Raw genomic sequence first — 12,713 nt, forward strand, 5'->3', positions numbered from 1 at the left:
AAAAGGGAAAGTGATAGGAGACGGAAGTCAGAAAGGTAACGAGGGACCAGATCATGCCCTTCTCAAAATGTAATACGCCTACACACCATCTGGTGATCTTGTCAAAGTTCAGATTCAGATTCAGAAGGTCTGAGGTGCGGCCTGAGATTCTGCATTCCTGATACGCTCCCAGGTTAGGCCAGTGCCACTGGTCCGTGGACCACTCTTCGAGCAACGAGGCTCTCAGCAACAGATTTCGCTTTAACTATATTCAGAAGACTTCAGACGATCTTAAGTAGGAACGTGACTTGGTCTGGCTGTGTTTGTAAGCCTCGCTCTGGTTGCAGTGTGGAGAACGGGTTAGGGGTAAGAGAGAAGGCTGGTTACCAGCTGGGAGGGGACTGCAGTGGTCCAGGTGAAAAGTGGTGGAGGCCTTGTGGGTACTGAGGGAGTGGGTGGAGAGCAAGTCACCAAGCCTGGCTAACTGATTGGATGAAGAGGGTGAATTAAAAACAGAAATGAAGCATGGCTGAGCATGGTTGGGCCCCGAGCAAGAAGCTGGGGTGATGACGCCTTTACTGACGTGGCCGAGGCTAAGGGAGAAACAGAGTTTGGAAAGAAAACCCAGAGTTTCAGTTTGGATATGCTAGGTTTGGGATGACAGTCACATGTTCAAGTAGAAATGTGAGTCAGATAAATGAATCTTGAACTTAAGAGTGAGCTTCAGGCTGAAAATAAAAATTTAGGAGCATTGCTTTGCAGATGATGTTTTCAAGGCACACGAGTGATGGGCTTGCTTGTGGAAAAAGTGTAGGAGATAAGGAGGAAAGCTGAGGGCTGAGGCTGTGGGTCTCTGGCACTGATGAGGTAAAAGGAGAACAAGGACAACCTAAGAGTGGACCCCAAAGATGTCCACACCTAGTCCATGGAACCCGTGAATACGCTACCTGACGTGGCAAAAGGGACTTTGCAGATGCAATTAAGGGTAAAGACCCTGAGATGAAGAGCTTATCCTGGATTTTCTGGGTGGGCCCAATCTTACCACTGGAGTCTTTAAAAATGAAAATGGAAGGAAGAAGAGGGGGTCCTAGAGATATGATGATGGAAGAGGCAGAAGAGATTTGAAACACGATAGGGACTTGTCCCACCATTTCAGGCTTTGAAGATGGAGAAGCCCAAGAACGTGGTGGCCTCCAGAAGCTGGGAATAGCCCTCAGCTGACAGCAAAGACATAGGACCTCAGTCCTACAACTGCAAGGAATGAATTCTGCCAACAACCTGAATGAGCAAGAGAACAGGCTCCCTTAGAGCCTCCAGGAGGGAACACAGCGGTGCCAGCACCTTGATGTTAGCCAGTGAGACCAGTGTTGGACTTCTGACCTACAGAACTGTAAGATGACCAACTGGCATTGTTTTAAACCACTAAGTTTGTGATAATTTGTAACTGCAGCAATAGAAAAGGGATTCATGTGGTTTAAACTAAAAGCAAAAAGAAGAAAGTGTTTCAAGAAAGAGGGGGTCAACTGCTGTGTCAAAAGAGGTGCAAGCCCTGGACCAGGTGATGCGGAGCTTGCAGCTAACCCTGATGGGCAGTTTCAGCCACGTGGTGAGGCCAGAAACCAGACCAGAATGGGTGGAGGAGTAATGGGCAGGGTGAGGAAGTGGAAGCAGTGAACACAGACAATTCTGTTGTAAAGTCTGGTTGTGAAGAGAAGGAAGGAAACGGGACCGTATCTGGGGGAGGGTGTACGTTCATCCAAGAGTTTTGTTCTGTTGGTTTTAGTGGGAGCCAGAGAGCATGCTTGTTTGCTGAAGGAATCGATCTAGTACCGAGGAAGTTAGGTTTGCAGGGGCGGGTGGAGGGGTTCAAGAGCAAAGTTATTGAGTCACGCGTGGGGCTGACCCGGAGCACAAGTGAAGGGGTTGGCATTGATGGGAGGAAGGAGCTGGAAGGGAGACTAAGAGAATAAGCACAGGTGTAAGGGGTTTGCAGTCTGATTGTGGGAGGAAACGGAGTTCCTGTCTGATGGCTTCTGTTTTGTCACCTAAATGACTGAAGTGAGGTCTCACGTGAGGGTACGGGAGAGAGAGGCGTATTGGAGGTTTGAGGAGAGGCAAAAAGAAAATGGTTTATCTTGGAACACAGGAAGCCACCTGATTATGGAAGTGAAGTAGCATCGCTTCAGGGAGGAAGTGGCCTTTGCTATCTCTTTCTTCTCCCCCTGGCCCTGGGGCTGTGAGTGGTCTGTCGGGTCAAGGCTGGGCCCCACAGTATGCTACGTCCTAGACAGATGTCCTAGAGCAACTTTCCTTGCCTGCCTGGGCCTCAGTTCTGCGTCATCATTGCCATCAGTCTTGCCCCGCCTATTTCCAGTAAAGGAGACTGTACGTGGCAAAGTGCTTCGAGGACTGTCCAGCCCTGTCCGAGTGTGAGATGTGCTCTTTCATGATGGGTGGGGTCCATCTTATGATTCCTGGCCCCGGAAGCGGGAGATCCCCTGAAGGCTGGAGAGGAGTGTCCAGGAGGGTGTCCGTCTAGCAGCAGCCTCTGCATCCTGAGATCACTCCCTTCCGTAGATGAGCCATATTCCTTCCACCTCCACCCCAGTCCCAGGAGGCTTGCGAAACTCCGGCTTGAGTTTGCCTTCCTGGTACCTGGAGCAAAGGGAGTGAAAATCTGTGTCGGGCTTCCTCTCCTTGGGGCGTTCCTCCAGCCATGTTGTCTGCAGCCGTCACCTGGCTGGTCCTGCCCTGTTCCTTGCTGAATATCTGCTTCCCAGGGTGGGGGGCAGCGGGGGCACCAGAGTGGCAGTAAGGTTTCCAACTCAGGTTCCCTGCAAAAGCTGTCTGGTGGATTAGGCTGTGTTGTGTAGGTTGTTTGGAAAAGGGCTACCTTACAAAAACGAGGTAAATCAACCTCACTGTGACCAAAGAAAGGGAGGGTTCTCCCAGTGGAACCCTGGAATCCGAAAAGCAAGAGGACCTTGACCAGCCAGGGTCAGATACAGTTCAGCTGAGGACCTGCGGGTCCAAATCAGGTCTTTTTGACTTCAAGCTCATGTTTCTTTTCCCCCACCACATAACACTGCCTTCTGGGATCCAACAAACCTGCCTGCTTCCCAGGAGAGGGAAGGGGAGGGAAGGCACCAGCATTTACAGAGTGCTTGCAAGCTAGGGGTCATGCTTCTCTTCTGGCTCTCTTTGCAGAAGGGGAGGGGAGAAGATGCACCCCTGGGAGGCTGAGAGCCATCAGTATAACAGGGACAGAGGCTCTTTTGTGATTAAGTGCTGGCGATCCGAGATCTATAGGAGACGGGCATGCTCTGCTGTGGAAGCCAGGCTACTCTCAACATTTGGTCCTGGTCACTGAGGGCGGAGGACCAGGGAAATAACACCAGGGCACCACGATCTCTTCTGCAAGCACCTCTCTACTCCTCCTCCCAGTCCCCTATTGCCATGAAAATGATTCCATTTTTTTCTCCAAAATGGAAAGCAAGGAGACAAAAGGAAATTATCAGCAGAATGACGATGGAATAGAATGTCTTCAAATCTCACTAACATTCAAACAGTGGAGGAGAAAGATATATAATAACTGGACAAGGGATATAAAGAGAAATAAGGAGAGAGCCCCTCCAATATGTATTACCAAAAAATCTCCATTTCTGTTGTTTATTCACTTGCTATATTTCTAGATGACATAAGCCAGTTATGTGGCGGTTCTATGGACTTGTTACATCGCTCAAGGCCAAGATTCCCAAAAGGAGCCGGGAGGAACAGAATGCTGAGGTCAGCACTTTTCTCTGGCATCAAGTTTTATGTTAGAATTTTAATATATAAATAGGAAGAGAAGGAATGTGTTGATAATACTTTTAAATTTCATATTTACAGAGGGATATATGGTAGAAAGTGCTGGTACGCTTTCAGAAAAAACAGCAACAGCAACGATTCATAGTTGCCATAAGGATAATGATTATCTTTTTTCTTACCAACATCTGAGCATCGACCCAGGACGTGCAAAGACAAAAGAAGAGAGATCTCACATCCCACAGTCAGTGAATGGGTAAGGGAGACCATCACAAGTGTGATTACTTTCAAGACGATTATTAACATAAACAAGTTTCCAGAAAGGACAGGAAGATAGGGAACTTTTATTTTAGATGGTAGGGCAAAGTTGGGAAGAGGAGACCATGAAGGCCAACTAGGAAAATTGAGGCTCACCAAATGGCTGTCAGGGCCTTTCATGTTTTTATGAAAGTACAGTAGCAGACACTGCATCCCAACTCCCCTTCTGGACCAGAGGGCACAGTGCATAGCTGCAGATGAGGCAGGGCCAACCACCAAACAGCAGAGCTTGGCCCCTCGGGACTGCAGATGAGGCAGGGCCAACCACCAAACAGCAGAGCTTGGCACCTCGGGAGATATGATGGCAATGTCTGGGCACAGAAAATCTAGAAATCCCATCTGTCCAACAGAAGCATCCCCTCCAGGGGCTGGGCAGAAGAGTGCAAACCAGGGCTGAAGGGGTGTGGCTGAACCATGGACAATAGCATGGAGTAAGTGAGTTCCATAAGGAAGGAGAGGTGGAGGCTTGCGAAGTTCTTCAGGGTGTCTGCTGATAAGCAAGGCCATCGTAAAATAAGAATGCAACATCTGGATGCTGATGTAGTCATCTGGGAACATGAAAACACTCAGTATTTCATTTGGGCAGTTCATGCAAAAAGCGTTAATTGAGTACCTACTGTGGGCTAGGCAAATTCTTGCAAGATATCCTTTCTTCTCTATATATGCTTCCCCCCGCTTTTGCAACTAAATGGCTTGAGTCAAGTTTATCCGGACCCCTGAAAATCTCTGGTGCATTCGTGACACATCTGGACATAGGTATTGTGACCTCCAGGTGTGCTCAGACCTTAGCCTTTCCTACTATTTAAAAAAACAAGTATTAGTTGAGCTCTGCTGTCCTGGACAGTGTGCTAGACTCTTTCACATTCTCCCGTTTGATTCTTACACCTCTGCCTCCTGGTGCCGGACATCATCTGCTTTGGTCTGCGCTTCCTCATTTACCCTCTTCCCCTGGTAACAGTACTCCTTTTTCTTTGGAAAATTGATCCTCTTTTACTCCAAACATGTAATTATGGTCGGGGCGGCCAATTATGGTGCTCACCCCCGTGGTGATATGACCTCCCTGGTCATAGTGACTAATCTAGGAATAAACAAATAACCCAAGCCTGGCCAGAGTTTTCCCCAGTATGTTTCAAACTAGGGTCAGGAGAGAAGTTCTGGCTTTTTTTCCCTCTGATCTCAAATTGAAAGCTAAGGCCAGGATTCTGGACTTTCAGAAGCAGCCTGGCTAAGAGAATAAAGCCAGTGTACAGAGACTAGAAATGCAGAGTAAGATGGTGGAGGCCAGATATGGCTTTGCCCTACCGTTGATTTGGTTCTTCGAGGCAATCGATTCCCCTTCCCTGCTTCAGCTGATTCAGTTAGGGTTTTCTTGAGTACAACCAAGAGTCCTTCTAAGGTGCTCACTTATTCAGACAAATCCCAGAATCTCAGGCAGCCCCTTCAGCTGACCATGAGGCTCAGATACTGTTCCTCTGAGTTTCGACATCCCTTTGAAGTTATCTTGTTTCCTCTGTAGCTACCCACACTGCACTGGTTCCAGCTCATAATTCTAGACTAAATATTTATCTTAGGGATTCCCTGGTGATGCAGTGATTGAGAATTCGCCTGCCAATGCAGGGCACACGGGCTCGAGCCCTGGTCTGAGAAGATCTCACATGCTGCGGAGCAACTAAGCCCGTGCACCACAACTGCTGAGCCTGCGCTCTAGAGCCGGCGAGCCACAACTACTGAAGCCCACGCGCCTAGAACCCATGCTCCGCAACACGAGAAGCCACCGCGATGAGAAGCCTGTGCACCGCAACGAAGAGTAGCCCCAGCTCACCACAATTAGAGGAAAGCCTGCGTGCAGCAACGAAGACCCAACACAGCCAAAAATAAATGTAAATTAATTAATTAATTAAAAATTTTTATCTCGGCACTGCAAAGATAGGCTGGAATTTTCAAAGACTTGACTAAAATTCTGAGGGCTGACAACAAGCAAACAAATAATATGAGGTAATAAATGTACAGACATTTATTACAGATTACAGAAGTCTTCCACAAGCTTACTTCAGGGCTTGCAGATCTATATTACTGCCTGAGCTATCTTGAAATTGCTTCATTCTAATCCTGAAGATGTGGCAAAACGTTTTAGCAGTTCAGCCTGAATTCCTTGCTTCCTAGCTATGAGTCTGGCTCCACATAGACAGCATTGTTTAAAAAATTAAAATGTAGCAAAAACCAAATTGATTTTTAGATGCAGAGATCTGATGTTGAAATGCAACTCCTCCCTTGTATAGCTGTGTGACCTTGGGCAAGTTATTTAGCTCTCTATGCCTCCGTGACCATGTCTGTTAAGACAGAGATCACAATATTATAAGATAATTCTGAGGATTAAGTGAGATAAAACATGCAAAAGGTTCAGGGTTGATAAGTGAAATTTCCACTGTACCCCAACCCCAAAAGAGAGCAAACTATAGGAGGAAGCGTCCACCTTTTTTCTGGTCCTCCCTTGCCTCACCGAGAGAGAAGACGGGTGACTTAACTGCTAAGTTTGGGGAAAGGAACTCCACCGTGTGGCTCAGTCCCTCCAGAGTCTCCTTCTCTGGAACCTGGCAGCCTATGTGTGGGCAGGTGCCGTCTCATGTCTTCTCCTCCATTCAGCCAGCTTACCAGACAGGCTCAGCCCCTGCAGAGAAGGCCTGGAGTTGGGTGGTCATGTTTAATTAGGAACACTTTGTGGAAGTGCATCTAAGCCACATTCTCCAATCAGCTTTGTCTGTAAGAACGTGGAGGAGTTTTAGTTTCCATTTGTGTCTTGTGCTTGTTTCTTACTTGAGAGGGGACACAGGGGTATTATTCACTGACACCGCCCCCCATACTCCCACCCAAAGCCCCTTTACTTAGCTCGGCCCCTAGTAAGCGCTCAATAAGTGCTTGGACATCTCTTCTGGAAGCCTAAATTTCTCTCGAATCAGTCTCACAAGTATCACAAATTTGGCAAGGTCCCCAGAAGCCTCCTATGGGGAAGACTGAGCACCCTCTAACCCAGTGACTCAGCAATGTGGCCTTCTTGCTTTTGACCTCAGGCCTCATTTGATGACTTGCAGGTTCCTAAAAGGCTTCGCTCCTGATATTGGCCAGAGAGCCCGAACAACAAGGCCTCAAGCATACAGCCTTATATCTTCATTCCACTTTAAAGAATCAGCTCGTCCTTGGAGGCAGAGGGCGAGCGGTGGGGGATGGGTAGAAGCATGCCGGGGGGCTATAAATATGTGTATGTGGGGTGCCTATTCCCTTTGAATTGCCAGCAAGTGACTTAGGACCAGGAAAGCTTTACCTGAACATGGGGTTCTGCCCCAAATATCCCGTTCACAGCGGTCCCCATCTCAGTACTTCGATAGCTATGTTGGAAAGCCTGACAAGAATGGACCCTACCATGACCTTGCTGTGTGGCCTTGAGCAAGTGCCTTCACCTTTCTGGGCCTCAGTCTCCTTGACAGATAAAGAATAAGACCATTGGACTAAGTCTGAACAGGAAAGAACCAGTTGCTGGGAAGGAATTGCTCAGCTGCCCTCGTGTGCTGGCTCTCTGTCTGGTGGATGGGTAGATCTCCAGTTCCCCTCTCCCACACAGGAAACTCACAGAAGGATGGTCAGGGAGTTTTGTGTTTTCCATTCTCATTTCTTGAAGAGCCCAAATTTAGGTACAGTATTCTGCATTCTCCACCCTCCTCTAACCTGCCTTTTGTCCTGGAAGCCCACCACTGTGGGCTATAATCAGGGCATTCTCATCTCTGGCTTTGACTGTGTTTGGCCAGTGGGAGGCAATGGCAAGACAGCAGAGGACTGGGGGAGAAAGAGGGGGAAGCGAGACTTTCCCGATGCCTCCCTGCTCTCCTCCTGTGTCCCTGGCAGTGGCGGCATTTTGGGGTCACCACTCCTGTTGGGTGGCCTCTCTTCGTGGACTCCAGAACCCATTGGTCCTCCTCACAGGGTTCCCTCCCCTTGTCTCCTCCCATGGAGGAGTGCTAAAAGGACTTCATCCTGTTGTCAGTCGCTAAGGACCTCACATCTCTCGTTGGTTCCCTCTACCCGCACACACCTCTGCAACCAGTCCATCCATTAACACCCCACCCAGCAAAACTTTTGAATGTGCCTTCTTTTTTCTGCCGTATCTAAGTGATACAGACTCTGACTACCTGTCTTCTGACTCTCACAACTGGTATTCTAACCAACCCCAGCTATGGAAATGTTCATCTAGAAGACCAAGAGGCAAGTTCTGAAGAGGCAAAGCAAAGATTCTGGGCACCTGCCTTACAGCTGCTCACACCGTCTCTGGTCCTCAGTGCTAATGAGTAAGTGGAAAGTCATATAATGCTCTGCTACCACATGACATATTTTACCTAACACTATTCTTTTGCTCACCATCATTATCTGTATTGGTGTATAAACTGCATTCCTCTTACCATCTATCTCATTTTTGGTGGACAGACTCCCAAATTCCTTCTCTTTTATTTATGCATAACACATGAATGATTCACAAGTGGGAAAGTCAGCAGGTCCCCTTCGACCTCAGTCTTCTCATCTGTAAAAATGGGATAATAATACTCTCACCCTCATAGGGTTGGCATGAGGATTAAATGAGTAACATCTGTAAGTGCTCCGAAGAGCAGATGTAAACTATTAGCCAATACTATTATTATCCTCTCATCTGATTTCTCTTGCCTCACTTTCCTATAGCCTCTATGCAGGAAGGGGAACAGGGAAGTTGGCTAGCTTTCAATGCTTTCCTCAGCACACGTTTCCTCTCCACACCCCATTCCTGAGTAGATGTCCTTCTCTGCCACCTTTTCATCCCAGGAAGCTCCTGGAAGGGCAAGCAGGGAAGTTGTGATACTTATGTTTTCTGCTTTCAGTTCTAGACCAGTGGTTTTCCAATGGTAGCCTGTGGAGCCCTGGGGTTCCCAAGAAGCCCCATGGACCACAGAAAGTGGTTATTGCTGAAGGTCACAACTTTCATCTTGCTTTTTTTTAATTTTATTTTTTATTAAAAAAACTCTTTTTGGAGTATAGCTGATTTACAATGTTGTGTTAGTTTCAGATGTACAGCAAAGTGAATCAGTTATACATATATCCACTCTTTTTTTTTTTAAGGTTCTTTTCCCATGTAGGCCATTACAGACTATTGAGTAGAGTTCCCTGTGCTATACAGCAGGTTATTATTAGTTATCTATTTTATATATAGTAGTGTGTATATGTCAGTCCCAATCTCCCAATTTTCCCTCCCCCCAACTTATTCCCTGGTAGCCATAAGTTTGTTTTCTACCTCTGTGACTTTACTTCTGTTTCATAAGTAAGTTCATTTGTACCCCGCCCTTTTTTTCTTTTTTTTGCGGTACACAGGCCTCTCACTGTTGTGGCCTCTCCCGTTGAGGAGCACAGGCTCCGGACGCGCAGGCTCAGCGGCCACAGCTCACGGGCCCAGCTGCTCTGTGGCATGTGGGATCTTCCCGGACCGGGGCACGAACCTGCATCCCCTGCATCGGCAGGCGGACTCTCAACAACTGCGCCACCAGGGAAGCCCTGTACCCCTTTTTTTTAGATTCCACATATAAGTGATATGATATTTGTCTTTCTATGGCTGACTTACTTCACTCAGTACGACAATCTCTAGGTTCATCCATGTTGCTGCAAATGGCATTATTCTGTTCTTTTATATTGCTGACTAATATTCCATTGTATATATGTACCACATCTTTTTTTTTTTTTAAAAAGACATTTATTCAGCGTCATGATCAGACTATTACATTTAGCAATCAACACCATGGGTGCAAAAATATATATATATACATTAAAATGCTTTGTTGGAACGCTTTACACTTTCCACAGAACAGAAACTAAAATAACCTGTTATACAATTAGTCACAAATACAGTCCTCAAGTTTTTTTGCCCATACACATGACCATTGTCTAAAACATATCTTCTTTGTAGCAGCTAGGCCCTGACACCACTGTGCTTGGCTGAGTTCACAAATCCGTTGTAACCTGTAGCTTCCCTGTCACTTCTCTGGCTATCCTCTCCTGCTAAGCTTTGTTTCCTGGCAGTAATCAAAACCTTCTGCCACTGCCACAGCTACTGCTGCTACTGGAACCACCACAGCCACCTTGGTTTGGGGGTTTGGCAAAGTATTGGCCTCCACCACCATAGGGACCAGAACTTCTGCCTCCAGAGTTTCCTCCTTTCATGGGTCCAAAATTTGAAGATTGATTGTTGTAACTGCCAAAATCAATGTAGCTTCCACCACCTCCAAAATTGCTTCCATCGTTACCAAATCCATTATAGCCATCCCCACTGCCACCATATCCACCACCACTGCAGCTGCCACCAAAGCCAGCTCGACCACTGAAGTTTCCTCCACGACCAAAGCTGTCATTCCCACCAAAACCCCCTCCACGACCACCACCAAAGTTTCCAGAACCACTTCGACTTCTTTGGCTGGATGAGGCACTAGCCGTCTCTTGCTGAGATAGGGCTTTCCTTACTTCACAGTTGTGGCCATTCACAGTGTGGTATTTCTGAATGACAATCCTGTCTACAGAGTCAGGGTCATCAAAGGTTACGAAAGCAAAGCCTCTCTTTTTGCCACTGCCTCGATCAGTCGTGATTTCAATCACTTCAGTTTTCCCATGCTGTTCAAAATAATCTCTTAGGTGATGTTCTTCAGTGTCTCCTTTAATGCCACCAACAAAAATCTTTTTCACAGTTCAGTGGGCACCAGGTCTTCGAGAATCTTCTCCTGAGATGGCCCTCTTTGGTTCCCCAACTCTTCCACCCACCTCATGTGGCCTTGCCTTCATGGCCGCATCCACCTCCTCCACAGTGGCATACGTGACAACCCCGAAGCCTCTGGAGCGCCTGGTGCTTGGATCCCTCGTTACCACACAGTCTGTGAGCGCTCCCCGCTGCTCACAATGGCTCCTCAGACTGTCATCGGTTGTTTCAAAAGCTCAAACCTCCAATGAAGAGCTTCCGCAGCTGTTTGGGCTCTTTGGGTGACTCTGACTTAGACACGACGGCAGTGGAGGCGGGCGGCGGGGGCGGGGGGAGACATCAACGGTGCTTACTCAGCAGCATCCACGGGCAGAAAGGAGATTTACCGAATGTATCTCTTTACCACATCTTTATCCATCCCTCTGTTTATGGGCAGCTTGCTTTTATTGGAGACTTCTTTTAAGATTCTGTTCGAACAGACGTCCAAGACTTAAAGTTGAAAATCCCTGTATTGGTCTTCCCTGGTGGCGCAGTGGTTGAGAGTCCACCTGCCGATGCAGGGAACACGGGTTCGTCCCCCTGTCTGGGAGGATCCCACATACCGCGGAGCGGCTGGGCCCATGAGCCATGGCCGCTGAGCCTGCGCATCCGGAGCCTGTGCTCTGCAACGGAAGAGGCCACAACAGTGAGAGGCCCGCGTACCGCAAAAAAAAAAAAAAAAAAAAAAAAAAAAAAAAAAAAAATCCCTGTATTGCTGTTCTGAGATATTGAAGTCCCAGATTTTACAACTCTCAAGGCTAATTTCTTTGGCCCCATTGCCAAGAAACTTTATTCCATTCAAATCATTTGTATTCTTTTCCATTTCTGATGTTCTGAAATAGACATGTGAACAAGCAAATCTTTGTGTACTTATGTGAGTTGTGCTTCCCAGGTGCTCTTCATGTTTAGCCAAAACTGTCCCCTTAATTCCCAGGGAATTCCCTGGGGAAGATAACTATAACATTTTTTAACAATAGAGACATGTGAAGGCACTTGACTTTTCCTGGCCCCTGATTTAGCCGCTGGAGTACTTCCACCCCTTGGAATCCAGGGTTGCTAGGGGACTATCTATGCAGTTCAAGACTTTGAACTTGAGAATATGTTCAAAGCCTATTCTCTGTTCAGGCACAGAGAATACGAATTCATGAAGGGAGCAAAGCTCCAATCTCCAGATCTCTGCCTGGAATGCTCTTATCTCACATTGCCACAAGTTTCCCTCCCATTCTTCATTTGGGTCTTTGTCTCAAATGTTATCCCGTTAGAACTGCCTTAAGACTGGGGCAGGAGGAGCCCCTACCTTTTCTTCTGAGCTCTCTGGCCCTCTTCCAGCCACACCTCTTTCCACAGAGCTAGACGACCATGGGCCAAGGGGATGAGTCCACCCAAAGTCCCTGTGCCTCACCCCTTTTAGATCATACTGTTGGTGCATGAGACCCTAGAACTCCCTACCCCAGTAGCACCAGGCCATCTTCTAGAGACTGCATCAGCCTTTTTCCAAGGTCTGTTCTCTTAAGGAACCAAGGAGCAGCTATTTGCTGGAGGTATAGATGGAGCTCAGATGTGCAGACAGGGATGCTATAGGTGTGGGCACAAGTTCCCTTGAAGTATGGGATAGAGCTGGGGTGCAAAGAGTAGGAGGAAGGTTGAGGGCCAGGGACCAGTTACCACCTAAGCAGCCCCATTCCAGTGCACATCTTGGGGGAAGTCTGAGATTTCTAAACTTAAGTTTGGCCTTCCAGATTATTATGAAGGTATACTTGTCAACATGAAAGGACAGGAATTTTACATAACAGTTTAAATTGGTTTATAATTTTAAATT

At 47.3% G+C, this 12,713-nt stretch overlaps 1 pseudogene; it reads right to left on the reverse strand.

The window, feature by feature from the left end:
- Positions 1 to 10,109: 10,109 nt before the first annotated feature.
- LOC116738945 lies at positions 10,110 to 11,188 on the reverse strand (annotated as a pseudogene).
- Positions 11,189 to 12,713: the final 1,525 nt, after the last annotated feature.

Source organism: Phocoena sinus, chromosome 1 (genome assembly GCF_008692025.1).
Source record: "Phocoena sinus isolate mPhoSin1 chromosome 1, mPhoSin1.pri, whole genome shotgun sequence".
In the NCBI taxonomy this organism is placed as follows: Eukaryota; Metazoa; Chordata; class Mammalia; order Artiodactyla; family Phocoenidae; genus Phocoena; species Phocoena sinus.